This window comes from Pseudopipra pipra, chromosome 3 (genome assembly GCF_036250125.1).
Source record: "Pseudopipra pipra isolate bDixPip1 chromosome 3, bDixPip1.hap1, whole genome shotgun sequence".
NCBI lineage: Eukaryota > Metazoa > Chordata > Aves > Passeriformes > Pipridae > Pseudopipra > Pseudopipra pipra.
Window position 1 is genome coordinate 2,525,223 of NC_087551.1, and position 19,628 is coordinate 2,544,850.

Genomic DNA, 19,628 nt, shown 5'->3' on the forward strand with positions numbered 1-19,628 from the left:
TTTGAATGTATCATACTCAGGCTTTACTTTGTCAATGGAAGGGAAAAAAGAAAGTTTCTATAAATGCTCCTGGTGACGCTGCCCAGAGTGTACCTTATGTACTGCACAGCAGCTCTCCACAGAAGCTGCGATTTGAATTTGAAAAGAATTTGGAAATTATGTCGACAATTTGCATTCCCCAAAAGCACTTCAGCTGTATTTCTACATTTTCTTGGCTTTTCAGGGGTTCCAGAAGTAAATTTCCTCCTTTCACCTCAACTCTTTCCGCTGAGTGCTCGGACATATTTAGGTGTTTAGTCCTTCCAATCCCACCCAATTTATGAACGGCACAGAGCCCTCTTTCATCATTTCCCAGTAGAAGTGATGACACTGGGAAGGAGGTTAGAGCTCCAACAGCAGTGAGGGAAAAGGGGCACAAGGCATTATTCTCCTGCACTAAGTAGCTCTGTGGATTCTATTACAAGGATTTAGTGTATGGGGGAGCTTTAGGTTCAGGTGTAGTTCTACTGCATAATCGTGTGGGAATGGTTCAGAAGGCTGAATCCCTTCTTTGAATATTAGAATGATAATTTTCACTTTTCAGCTTTTTTCACCCGGACCTTTTAGAACCAGTACCTTGAGACAAAGAAGGGCTATGCCTAAAGATGGGGACCAAGCTCATTCCAGATTCTGTCCCTGATCCAGTCCAGGTTTTCCCCCATTCTGGATCCCAGTTAGAATCCAGTCTGGGTTTTCCCCCATTCCAGATCCCACCCAGAATCCATACTGGGTTTTCCCCCAGTCCAGGTGCTGGCCCGATCCAGACCTTTTGGACCCAGTACCTAAGGAGCAAAGACGGGCAGTGCCTAAAGACAGGATCCAGGCCACTCCTGCATTTTCAGGGATGTCTGGAAAAGATTGGTTGGCATCTCTCTGGGTGCAGCTCATTCTATCCTTGTGTTTTAGCCGGGCAGGTGAAAGAACTTTACTTTCTCCTGCTGATTCCAAGGAGAGCTGTTCCATGAGCGGAGCAGGAGCGGGGAGGTGGGATGGTGCCACCGCTCCGGACTGCACTGATGTGGAGCAGGTGGTGGTTACAGCTCCTGGGCTCCTGGTGAGCCATTTCCTTCCTTCTTCCTGTATTTTAGAGTGTTGGAATGTAGGAGGTCTCTGAGCTGTAGAACCAGGAGAAGGTGGGGCTGTGTTTGGCATGATGTGGAAGCCTCTGTCCAGCATCCCAACCACGAGGTCATGGAAGAGCTGGTACTCAGAGCTGCGAGCAAAGTCCAGCTGATAAGAGCACCCCTTCTCTCCCCCCTGCTCGTGGGTCCATCCCTTCTTCAGAGGGGATGAGAAGAATCATTCCTACATCCCCGAGGTTTTTTGTTCCTGTCTTGAGCTGAAGCCAACTTCCCCCAGGCTTAATTCAACATTTAGTAGTGCTGGGAACACCAAAGAGAGAAAGGGAAGGGGAAAATGTATCTGCTTTCTGTGCCTGGAGTGATGCAGATCCTTGGTGTTGTGTGCAAGAAGAGGGGCTTTCTCTTGTGTTGTTTTTATGTTGTGCTGCTGATAATAACAAGAAAAGAAGATTATGTTGAGTCTGAAATGATATTATGTGTTTGCTGTTGGTTCTTGCTTTTGACACTGCTCCTTCACGTCTTATTTGCTCCACTGGAAGTAGGAAATGAGCCCAATTTGGGTTTTGTTTTTTATTTTGAAATGAGCCTTGTAAATGCAAGGTATTTTTGCAATCCTTAGAATATATCCCTCGTTTTCTTCAGTTAGTGCCAAAATGTAAGAGTAATATCTTATAAAAGCTGGCCCTGACTTATCCTGTCTCTTCTGTTCTTTACTAAATGAGGGAAGAAAAAAAGACAGTTTATTTGAACAAAAGATAAGATGGATGTATAATAATAAGGAAACATGAAAAAAACCCTAAAGCTGGTAGTGTTCTTTGTTTTCATAGGCAATCATTTGATTTAAAGTAATTTTAGCCAAATATTTTTATTCTTGTTCATTGTTGGTTTTGTAAGCTGTAATTCAAGTGTTATGAAATCTAATTATACAAGAAAGATTTGTCTAAATTCAAAGCAAAATCCCAAACATAATAATAAAATTGCTATACATCCCCAGCTCAGCTCCTGTGAATATTAGTTCTCCGTTCAAAGACTCTCCATAGGATTCAATTTTGACCTAGAAGAAGGTGGCAAAATGTATCATCCCGTAGTGATAAAACAATATGAGTACAAATGGACTCCATCCAGTTCTGATGGAAGTTGTAAACAATTAAAAGTACATGAGCTGCAATGCCCAGAGCTGGTAGCTGAGGACATTACTGCACGCTTGGGGTAACTCCGGGAACCAGAAAAACAATTGTTTCACAATAGGACATAAAAGCAACAGAAAATATTTGTCTCCACAGAGCAGCAGAGTCTTGCCGGGCCGTGTCATGCGGGGGATTTTGTGAGTGATGCGGAATGGCAGCGGGAATGGCTCTCGGAATGGATTAGCGGGTGACGTCACGCCACAGGCACTATTTATCACCGGGATTTAGCACGAGATGCAACACAATGGCTTGATGGATGCATTTTATGGTTTTCAGCCAATCATAATAATGGATCTATTGACTAAAGTTTTCGATGCCCTTTGTGTACCCTTCACGGGGAGGAAAAAAAAAAAGAAAAAAAAAGAGCAGTGAAAAGGGGAGGCTGAAGAGGCTGAGGAGATGTCAGAAAATACTTGCCGGGAAGGTTTTCAAAATTCAGGCCTTCTGTGGAACAGCCTTTTGACCTAAAGCTTCCCCAATTACGGTTTGAAATCCCTAAAAGCTAATTAGGCTCAACCAGAATATTTCAATTGAATATTAGAGTAATAGTAGCTCAGGAAACAAATGGGAAATGTCTTTTTTTGCCTGCCTTGGCAGTTTGGATGGTGAGATTCTCGTTGCTGGGATGTTACACTGGTAACTTTGGCAGTGCCAGGTGAGTGTTAAAGTTGGATGTGTTGGGTTTGGGTGCTGATGTAGGAGCAGGGGAGGAGAGGGATTCTCTCTGTTCTGCCTTCAGTGTCAACAGACAAGAATAAAAACCCCACAGAGCAGACCCCCAACCCCTGGCCTCTTCCTTCCCCAGGAATGCCTTGTCCCCTCAGGAACTGCCTTTTTGGGCTCCTTTATTAATGTTTCTTCCAGGGCACTTTTTCCCTTTGGTGTTAGCAGACAGGAGGGGAGGCAGTGGTTGTCCGTTCTCAGCTTGGTGGTTACAGCAGTTTCCTGGGAGCTGGGAGATGAAAGATGGAATTCATTTAGGATGAGGAGGGCTTAGCAGGTTCCCAAAGGGAGGGGAAATTCTAACTAGCACAAGATGTCTCCTTAGGGAGGTACTTTGATTTGGGAGAGAAGGAGGAAACTAAACAGAGCCTCATCCTCCTTGGACCAAAAGCTTCATTTCTCTGGAAATGAAAGGAAAACCTCCTGGATTTTACCTCTCAACGTGGGCCTGTTTGTATCCCTTTCAGGCAAAACACTGAAACTCAGGATTAATGGCTGAGATCCTGCTGGAATGTTTTGCCCAGCATGGATAGTGAGTGTACAGAACCATGTGGGCAGAGCTTTCTAGGAAGGAATCTTTTGGGATTTCATGTAAAGTAAGAATATGGTTCCAGATAACTCTGGGAATTGATTTAAGATTTTAAGTGCCAGCCCCTCTCTGATGTATTAAAATCCACCTGATTCTTCATCTCCAGATACTGTGCTTCCACAAAGGGATGATCAAAGGAACAAGTAGGATAACAGTTCCAGAGCTGCTTCCAAGTTGGATGGATGGAAGAGGTTTTCTGAACTTAACTGTGGGAATTTAATTGAGTTCCTTGATGCTGGCATGGTGAATATTTTCTTCTTGCTATTTTTTCTTAGTGTTTGGACTCCATGGAAAGATCTGAAATACCTGAAACTGTGGGTTCTGAAGTCTTGCTGTCTGCTTTCTTGCTTTTTCTAGTACACTGGAAAGAAAAGTTTTTAGCCATTACATTTTGGAGATACGTAAAAGATACACAAAAGAACAAAAAGGGTCAAAACCAGAAGTGTGTGCTTGTGAACTAGAAGGTGAAAACTTACTTCATAATGAGTAAGGTCAACCTGAATAGGTTCTTCTCTCTTCTTCAGTGAGTCCATAACCAGGAGAACTGGGAGAGAACCCAGAAGTTTTGTTGGTCTCTCCATTTGGAGAACCTGGAAAACAGGCTGAGAAGAAGAAATGCCCACAGGGAGAAATGGATGTTTGTTCACATGGCAGAACAGGACAAACCACTTGTTCAGCTGAACCTTAAAAATCTCTCCACTCAGCTGATGGAACACTGCAAGACTGAACTTCCTATTTAATTTTACATAAACTAACCTAAAAAAAAATGACTTCAAGCTGACTAGGATTTAATTTTCAGTGCTAACCTTCAATTAATTTGTAACTTTCTTGGCACCCAGTTTGCTGGAAACGGCTGTAATTATGTTGTTTTCTGAACGGTGCATTCATTCAGGCCACACTCTCTAAGACTATTTATACAGCTGGGAAAAAATAATGGTATTTAGGGGGATGGGGGAATGCTGATAGAAAACTTATTGAAAAAACCCCGAATTATCGATTTTGAACAAGTATCTTATTAACTGGTGTTTTATATTTTAAATGGGATGTTTAGTTCTTAAGAGAATTTGGGATGATTTTGTTGTGTTTCACAAGAAATGCATGGTCAGCTTCCCCATGGCTGCCTTTTCTGGATGTTTGAGGCTGGCACAATTATAGCCTCGCTGCAAAACCCCACGTTGCTCTTCTGTGTGGGGTTTTCTAATGTTAGTGTTGTTTCCTAATTGATCTGCGTGGCAGGGTCCAATTGCTGTTAGAGGAGAGTTATTCTGAAATCTGAGAGGATGAGAACACACAGAGCAAATATGTTACCTTCTTTCTTAGAAAAAAACCCAAAAAACCCTTTAAAATGATTGTGCTGTTTTAATGCACAATGAACTGTGTGCTTGCCTGTATTGTAAAATACCTGTTTTCAGACTAAACAGCTTCACTCTAGTTTTTTCCTCCTCATTTTCTGTAGGTTTAAAAGCTAGTGAGGTTTTTGAGCATTTCTTTCAGTGTGTTTGTCATTAAAGGTGTTTGAATGTGTGTGTGTCTGCTTGTGTTTAAACCAGAGGATGCTCCCTGCTGGTATTTATCTCAGTTGCTGGAGTGTTTTGAGCTGAAGGTGCAGTTTATGAAGATGGCAATTTGGTTGTAGTTCCAGTCATATATTTGACGTGGGTTTAAGGGCAGCAATATTTGCATGTAACCTTAACAACCAGAACTAGTAAGAAAGCTTGAAACCACCATTAGGTTTGGAATTTTTAACTGTTTCTACATTTTCAAGAGAGAGCTTTTGGGTGACTGCTTTGATGTTTCTGCCCATCTCCATTTCACAGAGGCCAGGGAGGGATTTCCCAAATCTTTGGTGGGACCTCTGGGCTGCTCTCTCCCAGGAACCCTGGCTGGAAATAGGTGGCCTGTCCAATGGGAGCACCAAAGGGACTTTGGAGGCTACACTTGTAATTCCTTCTGATTTCCCCTGGACAGGTGTAGTGCCTTGTGCAGCCAGGGAACACTGTTGGGTGTGAGTCAATCCTCAGCTCCAGATGATGGACAGTAATGAATTCAGGGGGATATTGGACTTGGTTGTTTCTTATTTCATATTTGGTTTACTGTAACATCAGTCAATCAATCAGAAGTTATTAACGTGTGTGTGAGCAAGTTGATCTCCTAGAGAGCACGTTTACCTCTGCCTAATCCTCTAAATATTTTATTTTGACTTTCTAAAGTAGCTATGTAAGTGGTGGAAAGGGAAAAGAAAATCCTCCAAGGGAAGAGTAAACAAATTTCCCTCTTTTTGTGAGATTTCTACCTGTAGATTTATGGCAGAAGTATTGCTTCCCTTGAACATGAAGTTTTTTACTCTCTCTCAGTCTGGAGTTTTGTGGGTTCACATATTTATGTGCTAGGATAGAACTGGAATACAGAGGGCTTGGTACCTACTGCTGATGTTGAAATTACTCTTTGACTTATTCATGTCATTTGTCCTCAGAAAGGAATTTCATTGTTTCTAAAACTCCAGTAGCTGGAGTGAAAAATCCTGAAAGATTATATAGGTCTGACACAAACCTTTATATGTGGGGGACATAATTACCTCTGAAAGGAACAGAAACATCTCAGGATGGCTCCTGCTGCATGAGCAGGAAACTGTAGAGGAGCTAAATTTATTGTGTTTTCCCAAGTGAGGAAACTTGGTTTCGAACAGAAACTGCACTTGAATAAATATTTGTCACCCGGGAGAGTCGGTGAGGAGCTAAAAATGCTCTTCCCAACTTCTCCTTTCCCTGCGTCGCAACTACTTGTCGCATTACACGGGTGGGAGGGTGAGGCTGAGGGCCACTGAGCACCGATTCCTCTCCACAATTACAGAGACACCTGTGCTAAATAACACTGCGCTGCTCCTACTTGGAAAATTACAGGGCTCGTCCCATGGAAGATCCACAGATGTCCGTCGCCTCCCCGCGCGAGCGTCCCTCGTACCTGAGCCGCCCCCTCCCTCACACCTCCTCCGCAGCCCGGCTCTGCACAGCCCGTAGCTCAACAGCCATGAAATCCCTTGATTAGTGTCACAGCAACTCCTTCAAACCCTTCTGTTCTTCCTGGCAAGTGCAGTTTTTGACTAAAAACAGTCGCACCTCCCCTTTTCCTGCTCGTCCTCAGGCTTCGAGCGCTTCCCTTTGCAGTTTGGTGCTTCAGCACTGCTCAACTCCCTGCCTGTTGTTTCAGGCTGAGACTCAAATTACACTTATTCTGGTTATTATTTCCATCATTTAGTATGAATTTTACAGTGATGTTGTTTTTATGCTTCCTTACCCTGCCACATGTGTTAACTGCACGGAAACTGTTCTTCTTGTGGAAGAAATTATATACCAAAACTACCCAGTAAAAAGCTTGTTTTATGGCACTTATAAAATTAATGCCAAAAATGTATGGTAAAGCTTGATTTTTTGACATTAATGACTGGTTATTTAACATGCTGTGCTCCTGTAGCACCTAGAAAACAGCTCTTAGATGTGCAGGTGTGATGTCAAATTCCCACCCAAGGATTCAAAAGTTTAAGGGCTTGTTAAGTGAGGAGTAGAGGGACAAAGCACACAGGTTAATAACACCTGAAGAGAATGGGAAGTGGAATAAAATCTCAAATTTTACGTTTTTTATTCTTTTTTAATGAGCCAAATGCACTATATGGTGTACTGTGCATAGTGCATTGCTGGGATATGTTGCTTTTTTATGTTACTGACCATTTCCTTTGCATTTTCCTCCCTCCCTGTGTCTGTGCAACAAGACAGAGCTCACATGCCGATAATCTCAATCCATAGTAGCAACTGAAATGCCCTTTGATGGAGGGAGTAGTCTTACAGAAATCAAGGAGAAACTCAGAGGCCTTATAGACATAAATAACCGGAATGTGAAAACAAAAACATTGTAATAAATACATTTTCTTAAAGAAGTATTTCGGAAGCCTCTAAGAAAAGGTGAAAATCAAATAAATAGAATTTACTGCTTTATAAATTGGTAGCTGCAGGAACACACCATCATCTTATGCAGTTTGTGGTGTGATGTTTAGCATGGATTCTGATTAGGAAAGCCTTGGTCAGCTGTAATTGTGGATTTTACTGTCCCTCAGCTGTGGCTCAGGGCTCTGTGGTTGCTCTAAGAAGCTTGTTAGTGCAAAGTTTGGAAAATCACAGCCTCCAGAAGAAATGCAGTGGTCGGTTAAATATATCACAGTTAATGTTTCAGGAGTGTTATCAATACTGTTTTTCATATTCCTGAACCTTTAACTCCTCAGTCCAAAGGAACTGGCTGACCTCGGAGAGAGGGAGAGGGATACAGAACTTATAATGAATGTATTAGAAAAATTTCTAAGGGGCCTTGACACAGCTTGCAGAGATATATATGAGAGTGTCTCACTGGAAATAGAGGGAAAGGGTTTTTATGGAGGTCAGAAACCCTGTGTCTGGCTTTGCTGGGTGATACAGTATTCATTTTTACTTCTGTCATTGTTCCAGGACTAAATATTTCTTCTCTTAAACCTCAGCCCTGCTAATTATGGACTAAAGAAAAAAAAGCAAAGGTGCTGTTTGAAGCAGTTCATTTGTGCAAAGCTGGAAAAAAAGCCCAGCTGAAGTGGATTAGAGGACAAGTGCAGGCATCAAAGTGGCTTCATAACTGCAGTTCAGTGTGGGCAGCTCATCTCTGTACAGTCCATCTGCATTCTGTGCCGTGTGTGCCCAAGGAGAGGTGGGCACAGCACATCAATCCTCTCAGTTCAGCGGGGATCAAGGACTGTTCTCCACTCCCCAGCCCCAAGGGTGCCCGGTGACTGATGTCCCCGGTGACTGATGTCCCCGCTGAGCGGGGGGTTGTGCCGTTCACGGCCACGCGGCGTGTGACCCCGTGCGGTGACGCTGCAGCCAGAGCTGCAGGTGAAGCACCAGGAAATGATGTGCTGCCAGCCACTAAAGCAGCAGTTTTATAGCCTGACCCTGAGGACAGCTCCGAGAGGTTTGGGGGCATAAAATGAGACCGTGAGAATGGATGCAGCAAAGCCTTCTGAGGTGGCTTTGAGGGCTCCTTAGGCTTGAAAAAGGACAAGCAAGTCTTGGTTCACCTGCTCTGTGTAATGGTCCTGCTCTGAACTCTAACCCAAACCTGGAAGGCTTTGGCTGAAGGGAGCACTCTTAAAAGAAAGAACCCGGGAGTGAACAGAGGAGACAAGGCTGGGAGTGATACTGAGTCGTGGAATTAAGGAATTAGAGTCTTTTCAGGAAAAGACCTCTGCTGTGGGTGGCCCTTTCCATGCAGAAAGTGTTTTAACCCTTTTATTTTAACCCTTCTATTTTTAGGTGATTTTTAAGGTGTTTTTTAAGTGCTCACACTGGCTTTGTCTCATTCCCAGAGAATCAATGGAAGTGTCTTTTTCTTTTCTCTGCAGTGTGGTTTTTGGAGATACGTGCATTTTAAACAAAAGAAAACATAAATACAGGCGAGACTGTCATCAGTTTAAAGTATTGCATAAGTGGTTAAATTTAATCACAAAGAGACAACCAGCTAATGGTTTTAGTGGAATTCATAAAATCCCATAAAACACAAAAGTTAAATTTTGTCATATAATGTGAATCAGTTGTAGGAACCAGCACAGCTTCCTTTTTCCCCCTGAATAAATTCTAAACAGTCCTTAGAAAATGAATTACCAGTCTGCAAATCAAGATGACATATTTCGCAGCTATAAAACTAAAACTACTTTCAGACCACTTAGATTAAAAAAAAAAAAAAAAGATAGAGAAAAACAAAAAGACAGCAACTTTGTGGTTGTGTTACTGTCAATAGTCTTGGATGGCTGTGGCTCCATTTTAGCAGTTTGACCTTGTTTAGATCAACGTGAATCCATTGACAGCCCTCCCTGACAATTCCCCCACCCCATCCCAGAAAGTGCACACCCTGCACCAGCGTATCCAGCTGGAGATGTGCCAATAGAAGTAATTACGTGATGAAACTATTTAACTTTGACTAAAATACTCTCCCCAGGTTCTTTCAAACCGTGTGTCTTATATCTTGTGGAGGCAATTTTATATCGTGCCTTTAAAGTACAGTAATGGCCACTTGCATTGACAGAATCCTCGTAAAAGGAGAAGCCCGAGCCCTTGCTCATGAAGTGCTATTGATTTTCCCAGTTCCTGCTCGAGTTGCCAAAGATACAACACCGTTGTTAGGGAGAGGAGGCACTTTGGCCTTCAATATCACAGGAGGGTTCCAGTGTAAGCACGGGCATCGGTGGGTTTCGGTGATAAATAATGCATCGGGGTGATAACTGCCCACATTATTGTGTCACTGTGACATGACTCAGCACTTGCTCCGGCCCAGCCTTTCTTTAATGCCCCCACTGGCTGCTGAACTTCAAGCCAGGTGTAAGGGCTGGTTGTATTTTAAAGGTCCACTTGCACTTGTGGTGAAAAGCTAAAGTTTGTTCATCTTAGGCAGTGATGGATTTTGAACAATAGGAAAACTCCCCCAACTTTTCTCGCTGGTATTCCATTGGGAATGAGAGTTAAATACCTGCACATTTTTCCAGTGCTCCTTGGTGGTGGAATCTCTGCCACACACCTTCCCTCATGTCCTTAGCAGTACATCAGAACTACCAGCTGTATGCTCACACCAACTGGCAAGATGCCTTTGCAGAGCTTGGTCCTAATGCTGCAAATCCTACTGGGATCCTCTAAAAGCAGAAACTTCTCCTTGTGGGAATTACAATTAAATCTCAACGGATTGTGCTTTTGTGACTGTCGTATTATTGTAGCCAATAGATAATTATTATTTATCAGTAGGGGGGGAAAAAAAGGACTGGGTAGGAAAATTATAGCTATGATAATTAGTTTTTTGATGACATTAAGCAATTAATATAATTTTATGTTTTCCATTTAGAAATTTAGGCAAGGTCGCCTTTGTTTTCATTTCTATTCCAATGTTTGAGTCAGTTTAGTCCTTCAGAGAGGGTTGATTTGGGGGCTGTGGAAGGTGCCACCACAACCAGGCAGCCGGGGGATGATGCTGAAAAGAAATTGCACTGCGTTTCCCTCCCTCTTCCCCAAGAATATCCTTGTTCTGAATGACATGAGTCAGCTTTGGAGCCCTGTTGCCCCCTTTGTTTGCACCCTGATGAACTGAGGGGGAGGGGAAAATAAAAACTCAACAAAAGCCCTGAAAAGGGATTATACTGGAAGAAACTTTGCTCACTTGTACTCCTGACTACACAGGCATATCTCCTTAGTGGAGCTTGGATCATGGGAAGGGGGAAGAGCTGATCTCTTCCCACCTCATCTCCAGGGCTGCATTTTGGCTTACTCCCAAGGGAAGGATTAATGTCGTGGCCACCAGATGTCCAGGGAGGCAAAGTGGGCTTTTTAGAACTGTGTCCTTTGAGTTTGGACATTTTATTCCAGATCTGAAGGAAAAAAAAATGTCTTATCTGACCTAAGACCACCCTGAAATGTAAATGCTGTAAAAGGAGCAGCTTTATGGGGGATCCATCTCCCTCAGTGTCCTGTTTCCAGTGGTCACAGTCGAGGGAAAGAAATTAGTGTGGAGCAAACATATCATGGTCCTTCCCCAAATTACCCCCTCGGCCTCCAGAAACCTGCCTGAGGAGAGTGACCTTAGTGACTCAATTCATAGCCATGCCTCTGTTTTCCTTCCATTACTGTCTCCAGTTTCTATTTTAACCATTGAAGCATTGGCATTCCCACAGTTCTGCAAGGAGTTGATGTGCAGCTTGTTCACACACTGTGGGAACCATCTCCTTTTGGGTTTGGATTTTCTTTTTTTTTTCTTTTTTTTTTGATCAAACAGTTGCAAATTTCATTTGATGCCTCCTGGATCTTTTTTAAAAGGAAGGAAGCAGCTGTTTCCTTCGTGCTTTGATGCTGCCTCCATGCCACTCATAGTTTTACAAACCTGCTCTGCATCCCACAGCAATCAGGCTGTTCCCAGGCTGGAGGGCCACAGCCAAGGAAATAGGGCAGGGAGAGACCTGGAGCTTTGTCCATGCAAACCGAGTCTCCTCCAGGATGAATTAGTTTACAAAAAGGTTCTGAAAGATCTCAAAAGACCTTTGTCATCACTTTATGAACTAGAAGAGCATCCTTTCCTCCAGTCTTAAACCCACACTATGCTTTCCTGCTTTTCTTCCCTGAGAGGACACACACTCTTTAAAAGTTAACACTGAGGTAGTGGCAGTAGATTGCACATAACAGAGGGATGGTGAGGAAAATTAGGTTTGTCTTGTCAGTTGTGATTTTAATATTCCTGTTCTTGTCTCAGAAGATTTCTTGTTTCTTCTTATTTTCCATATTTAAAGAGCATAAGGCAGCAGTGCTCTCTATTGGCATTGCCTTTTGCCAACCATCTTTGAAAAGCAAAACTATAACCAGATTTACTTTTGACAGCAAAGAATATTTTGGCCCATTTTACTGCCTGCAGAATGCCTGGAAAGCTTTACATTAATGGCAATGAATGAAGAGAAAAGGAAATCAAAGAGCCATTTATTCCCTTAGAAAGAGACCTATTTCCCCTCACATTTCTATATTTTCTACCTGCTTTGGCTGAGAAAACATTTAAAAATGTTACAAGCACCAAGAATTTCCCTATCCTTTTACAGTGTGCATCTGAACACAATTAACTGGACGTTTCTCTTCACTGTTCCAGGTATGCTAAAACTTTGAGTTTCAGTAATTAAACTGGCGGTACAATCTCGGGTCATATTATGCTATATTATCCTTTTAACTTTATTGTGATTGATTTGTGTCAGCTTTAACTATACTCACTAGGAAGTCAATAAATAAAGATCAATGGGGTTTTATTTCTCCTGGTTCTTTATTAGAAAGAATGGATTGGTTAAATAACACAAGTAATAGTGATGACATGGTTTCCCTCAGCATTTTCTACTCTGAAACAGGTGAAATATTTTTCAAAATTTCATTAAACAACCATACTTGTGTTTTCTTGTTATTGGCTATTTCTCTATAGTTGGTGCTTTAAACTCCTCAGACTTATAGAAACACAAACACAGATGTTCTCCCTGCATAGAACTTCCCACTGCTTTGCTCTGAGGAGGAACTCTTGCTACCAGGATGAATCTCTAGTACCATGTCCATTTATCTCCTTATTTCCCAAATGAGTATCTGTTGATCTCATTGAATGGGACTTGTGCCTCTGGACAGCAGGGATGTACCCCCTGCAAAAAAAGGGAATGCTTCTGAACTCCTGATCATCTCCTGCTGGCTGGATTTTGAGCTGCAAAATGCAGCTGAGTCCTTTCTTTGGAACAGAGAAAACTGACCCTGTGAACTGTGAAATGACAGTCTTGGTTTGATTTTGCACCTGCTCGTGGTCTCTTGAGTGACCACAGAGATCTGTGATATCATTGTGCCTTAGCAGATTTGTGTTGGAAGAGCTTCTCCAACAGGAAAAATTATCCAAGGAATACCAAAAGTGAAATCTGGAGCCACCCAGAAGCTGAGTATGTTAGGGACAATTTAGGATCACAGCCCCTGTGCTAACACAGCCTGTTGAGCTCCCATTGACAGCAGTGTGAGATCTCTGCTTTAGCAGAAAAGCACAGTGAAGCTCAGATCCATCAGGCAGTTCTGAGAGGGAAATTCTATCCCCACAGAGCATGAACAGTAACATACTAATGCAAAATTCACTAGGAAGTAGGTCGAAGTGTCAGAGCAGTTATTATCAGTAACCTGTTTCTCATAAAAACATAGTGAAGGGAAAACCATCTTGTTCTTAAGATTTATAGCAACTTGACTCCCCATGACAAGTGATGGAAAGCTTCCCTGCCATGCATATTACACTTTGGGTGGTGACCCCTCAGAATATATCTCCATTTAAGTCCTTCAATACTGTGCTGGATGGAAACCAAGTGGCCAGACGCTCTAAGCTGCTTTTTTCATTAAAATCTTTCATCTGGACATTTAGCTCAAAGTGCATTCACAAGATTACTGGAGTGCCCTGTCCTTGAATAGGAATCCAAGCTTTGGAAAGGATCAAAAATCAAGTCTCTGCTAAGAACAGCAAGTACATTCCCAAGGCACAGCATTATGTGTCCTGAGGAGCAGGAGTGGGTTTCTTTGCCTCACTGCATCCATTCAGAGCTCTAAGTTCTGACATCTAAACTAAGCAGCTTTTAGAAATAACTTGTATCTATTTGCCAATGGGTTTATGATCCATGTTTATACAGGCTATAAATCCTTTTCAGAAATTATATAGAGGTGCCCTGCTTTGCTTTTCTGAGCTGTTTGTTTTTGCTGTTACTTTACTTATTATTTTTTGTGTCCAGAATGCTCCTGGACTGCCCATCTACCCGGAGTAGGTCCTGTTCAGCCACCTCAGGTATGTGTTGAGTGGGAGTTGGATTCAATGATCCTTGTGGGTCCCTTCCACCTCATCATATTCTGTGATCTTGTGATTCTGTAAAACAGAGGTTGAGTGGCATGGTCGGCTTTGAGAACACACATCTCTTGATAACGTTACGGGCCAGAGATAGTCTGTGCCACTCAGAGCAGGCTCCAGCCTTGGAATGTTTGCGTTTGGGGCACAAACAACAGCCTTTCCTGGTGGTAATTGCTGCTCAGAGGCCCTGCTGTTAGTGTCCGTGATGACATTTTTTGTCTGAGGCAACCTTGGGGCGTGGAGCAGGGGAACGGCCGCCATTTTGTGGCACAGCCGCCATTTTGTGTTTGGGGAAACCAAAGGGAGTGGAGCAGGGGAACAGCTACCATTTTGTGGCATGGCCGCCATTTTGTGGAACGGCCGCCATTTTGTGTCAGGGGAAACCAAGGGGAATGGAGTGGGGGAATGGCTGCCAGTTTTGTTTGTCTGGGGGAACCAAGGGGCGTGGAGTGGGGGAATGGCCACCATTTTGTGTCAGGGGAAACCAAGGGGAATGGAGTGGGGGAATGGCCGCCATTTTTTGTTTGTCTGGGGAAACCACAGGGCATGGAGCTGGAGAGCGGCTATCATTTTGTGTCAGAGGAACTCAAGGGGAATTGAGGGGGGGAATGGCAGCAATTTTGTGTCAGGGGAAACCACAGGGAGTTGAGTGGGGTAATCACTGCCATTTTTTGTTTGTCTGGGGAAACCACGGGGCATGGAGCTGGTGAAGCGGCTGCCATTTTGTGTTGGGAAAACCACAGAGTGTGGAGTGGGGGATCAGCCGCCATTTTGTATTGGGGAAAACCAAGGGGAGCGCAGCTGGGGAACGGCTGCCATTTTGTGTCTGGGAAAACTACAGGGCTTGGAGTGGGGAAACAGCCGCCATTTTATGTTTGGGAAAACCACGGGGTGTGGAGTGGGGGAACAGCCACCATTTTGTGGAACGGCTGCCATTTTGTTTCTGCGGAAACCATGGAGCGAGGGACTTTGCGGAGACGTGAAGGGCTTTTTAGGGGGATGGGGGGGGGTTAAAAGGTATTTTTGGGGGAGGTTGTGGGGTGTAAAGGGGAGTTTGAGCTCCCCCAAATTCAGTAACCCCCTTAAATTCAGGAGACACCCCACAGCTAGGGAGGACCCAAAAAAACCCCAGGTTGGGGGAAATAAAGGAGGTGTCGGGAGAGTTTGAGGAGGGGCCCTAGGATGGGACGAACCCCCTCTGCCACTCAGTCCCCGCTGGGTGGGCAGAATTTGGGGTTCCCCCCCAAACTCACAAATTTTGGGTGTTTTGTTAAAAAAAAACAAAAAAACACAAAACAGCAGCTTCTCCCTGTGCAGCCAGATTTGGCGGATCCCTTTCCTCATGTCTCCAGCTCCCGGAGCTGTCTGTATTTCCTCCCCACATGCCATCCATCACTCCGGTCCCAGGGCATCTCCTTCATGGTTTCTGGTGCAAAGGTAACCCCAGCCTGAATTAGGTCTGTGATTTTTCTCTGCTCCCTTATTGTGCATAATCTTTTCCTTCTTCTTTTTGCCCACTGGGAGGTTTCTTCTGGGTGTGCAGCATCTAAAATCTCTATTCTGTACAGGTGGAACTGCTGGACTTGATGTTGGCACACCGGAGACTCTTGATCTGATCTTCTCTCAGTTTGAAAGCTGCTCTCCCGTGCCTGCCTGGCACACAGGGAGCCCCCTCCAGCATATGCCACCTCAGCCTCAGGTGCTGGCACAGCCTGAATCCTCATCTCCACTTCGTGGACTCCTCGTTAATCTCTAAGGTTGGAAAAAGAAGTTTCTGAAGTTTATTAAAAAACCCTCTGAATTAATTCTGCCTTTGTGTGGTCAGCCTGTGAGTCTGGAGCACACCTGAACCAAGGAGCAAATTAAGGTAATTCTTAATCGAGGCATAAAAATGTAATACTCAAATCTTAGAGCAACAAAATTACTGCTTTTAAAACCTTAATCTATTTTACTTCTATTATTGAAGCAAAACTGTAAAGACACAATATAGATTAATTCTATGATTTTTTACAGCCACAATTTTATTATAAGTTTTTATATTTTAATAGATAAGGAAGTTATTTAAATTCTGTGGGCCTTGTAGCCTTCATTCAGGGAAGTCTCCTTTTGCCAGTCTCTCTGTTGAGTAAAATCTACAGCCCTGAGCTTTTGTTGGGACAAATACACATTTCTCATTTTTACTTCTTCTCTGATGTATTTTAGTAGAAAAAGTTGAGCCACACAGGCAGGTGATCTGAGAATGAAGATTACAGCAATGCTTTGGGTAATATGTTGTACTAATTTCAATTTGGACAGTCTTCCCTTGGAAAGGTTTGGGAGTGGAATAGTTCTGGGTAATTCTCTAGCCTGCAATATATACATTTTGCCCTTTTTTCAATATGTGAGGTTCTTCCATTCCTGTTGTTCTTTGGTCTAATTGAGGCCAACAAACTGGTCATCAGTCACACTTGGTTACCCAGCTGTGAAATCTGATGAGATACTTGGGAACCACACATGGCCTGCTTGGTAGTTTATGATCAATTAGTTTGTTTTTTAAATACTTTTTACCTGATGCTTGGAAAAGGTGGAATAAAGCAAAAAAAAAATATAATTTCCAGGATTCCTAAGGGGAGGGGGAACAATTTCCCCCCCCAAGTTATGTACATGAATAAAAATTAATAATTCAGCGAATCACTGGAATACGGGATCTTTGGAGTTCACTTTCTCCCAGCCCATCTTCACTTCCCTTTATTTCCCTACTGGTGCCCATTCCCTACCCAGAGCCTCACAAGTCCATTTCCAACCTCCTTTTCTCATTTGCTCAGCAAGTAATACTTTTAAGAAAACTGAGATGCACATTCAAATACATTAACATGTTCTTCAAGCAGTTCTAAGTTTTATTTTCTTTTGTTATTCATGGTTTCAGGCAGAGGCTTTGGCCAAAGTCCTGATTTCTCGTCCTCAAAAAAGACCACTTTTGCTATTTATTTATAGTTTGGAACCTATCATTTATTTTCATGATCTATCACAAAGACAAGCAGCAGTATGAGTTTTAAAGCTGTGGCAAATACTTACTAATTTTAATATTGTTATAATTTAATGAACTGTTTTGATTATAATATGTTGGAAAAAAGTCTCCAAAGTTTCCGGAGTGCTTTTTTACTCTCTGTATTTTCAGTGTGTTCACTGCTGCACAGATACAGGACTCTAAGTTCTGAATTGCAAGTGTTTTGTAATGTTCTGTTGATAACAATGGAAACAATTTTCCATTCAACTCTTGCTTGTTATTATATTTTTGTTACACTTATAGATTGGCAAGTGAAGGGGTTTCTTTGTATCCTTTCCCCCTAAATTTTACCTATTTTCTTCTGAAGATTATTTTAATATTTCTCTTTTTATTTGCTGTTTCAAAAACTAGATAGTAGGGTTTTTTTTTTTCCAAAGCAGGAGAGAATTACTGGATTTATATCTTTCCCAGAGTCAACGAAAAATTTCCTCTGACAAAAAAATGAGTTGTCTAGGGGAAAAAAAATCTTGCTAAGCAAAATCCTGCACCTCTCTTTCCTTTCCTAGGTATGCTGTATTAAACTGCACGTGGAATGCCTTTTTTACTAATTTCTGTTATTTTTCATCCTATGGAGAGACTTATATCTTCCAGAATTCACCCCAAGTTTATAGGAATGCTGAGTTGTCAGGCAGGAGTTTTACCTCACACTGGGGAGATATTAGTTGATAACATCCACCTTGTTTAGATTTATTGCTTTAGCATATTTCATGCTAAAAATATTTTTTTTTTTTACCATCTGCTAAGATTAGCACTGGAGTGGTAATAAATTCACTTACCCTGTTACTGTGGTGTAGTTTGGAACCATCTTACACCGCGCTCGGCCTAATTGAAAATAGGATAAGATAAATGATGCACTTTGAATTTCTCCCTCAGATGTACCATTGTTCATTACTTCAACGAGGGATGAGCACATCTGATTGTAATTTCAATTGTTAAGTAAAACAAAAGTTTCCATGGTGAAAGTATGGTACCAACAGCTGTAATTGTCTAAGGGTTACTGGTGAAAATCTCAATATTGTTTTAGTAATAAATGCGGGATTGTTTTGCATTTACACACTTGTTTATCCTCAAACCCTTATGGGAAAGGGGTGAAGTCAAAAAACATGCTCAGGAATTCAGACACCGCGTGGAATACGATAGCTGGGCTTAAAATGTCTGTGCTTAAAGAAACATCTGCATATTAAAATAGAGGATATTTCAATAGTGATTCCTGCTGCAAAAAAAAATCCACCCAACTAAACAGCACAGTTTGTGCCACCACTTTATTGATTGTGATTGGATTGGACAGTGTTTATAAAATAATAATACAGTTTGGTTTGGCTTCTGGGCTCTCACAGGATACACCCAGCACTGATGTCTCTGACATTTACCATGCAAATGCTTCAAACAACAGCATCTTTGTAAAAGTGGGGCTTTTCCCTATTCTTTTCTATTAATATAAAACATAAATAGTAAAGTACTAAAGAAAAATACACGAGTGGAAGGTGCTGACTACTGATACAGGCAAGTGGTGTGGGAAGAAACAAGAGTAGGTACAAGCCATTCCATCTGCCTCCTATTTCTGCCAGTTTAATTTGTGGTCTCATAATTTCGTTTTTGAAAGTTTATAAATATTTCTTTTTTGTGTTCCATCGTCAGATGGTCATACCTTCCTTTATAGCATTTGAAATATAGTCTGCAAATTACATTCTTTGCTTCAAAGTTTACTGCCAGTTTAAGAAAAATAAGTATATTAGTAGATAAAACATTTACAAAAGGAGATACTGATGATGCAAGGGAAATAAGTGAAAACACAGGAGAAATTATATAATTCTGGGTCTTTTTCTTTAGATAGAAGTGTGATTTTTGTCTTGATGATGTCTGGTTTTAACATTATGGCAATGTAAGGCCATCTCCTATTTAATTCATTCATGAAATTAATTTGATTGACTTGCTTGAATAAATAGGGTCAGCACACCTCTATCCATAAGTAATCCACAAATCTGACTTTTTCTTTTAAAGTATTAGAATAACTTCAGGGCTGTGTAGAAGTGGACAAGGGGGAATGGTTTCAAACTGAGAGTAGGCTTAGATTGAATATTGGGAAGAAATTCCTCCCTGTGAGGGTGGGGAGGCCCTGGCACGGGTTGCCCAGAGAAGCTGTGGCTGCCCCTGGATCCCTGGAAGTGTCCAAGGCCACGTTGGACGGGACTTGGAGCAACCTGGGCTAGTGGAAGGTGTCCCTGCCCATAGCAGGGGTTGGCACTGGGTGGGCTTTAGGGTCACATCCAACCCAAACCATTCTGTGATTCTGTGATTTTATGATTTTACTCGCAAAGCCTTTTTCATCCTTTGAGTAAAGTCGCACTCAAAGACCACAATAAATACTCAGCTCTGATATTTTCATCTCTTATTTCATAACAAACCCTCTGACTGATGCCCAAGCTCTGACTGTGTTTATCTCAGGGAAAGCCCCCCCCTTGGCTTCAGTGGGCATTTTGCCCATCTCCAGCCTCTGAGCCCTGGCTGGTGTTTTCCCAGCCAAG

General features: G+C 42.4%; 1 long non-coding RNA gene across 15 annotated transcripts in view; it reads left to right on the forward strand.

The window, feature by feature from the left end:
* LOC135412330 (uncharacterized) overlaps window positions 1–19,628 on the forward strand; it is a 475,906-nt gene that overhangs the window by 202,901 nt on the left and 253,377 nt on the right. For 14 of the 15 annotated variants that reach the window (XR_010429568.1, XR_010429573.1, XR_010429566.1 and 11 more), the window contains one exon: window positions 15,626–15,924. This is a non-coding gene — a long non-coding RNA (uncharacterized LOC135412330). Of the gene's footprint in view, window positions 1–15,100; window positions 15,495–15,625; window positions 15,925–19,628 lie in introns of those variants that run through there. The other variant, XR_010429574.1, reaches the window with a different exon arrangement.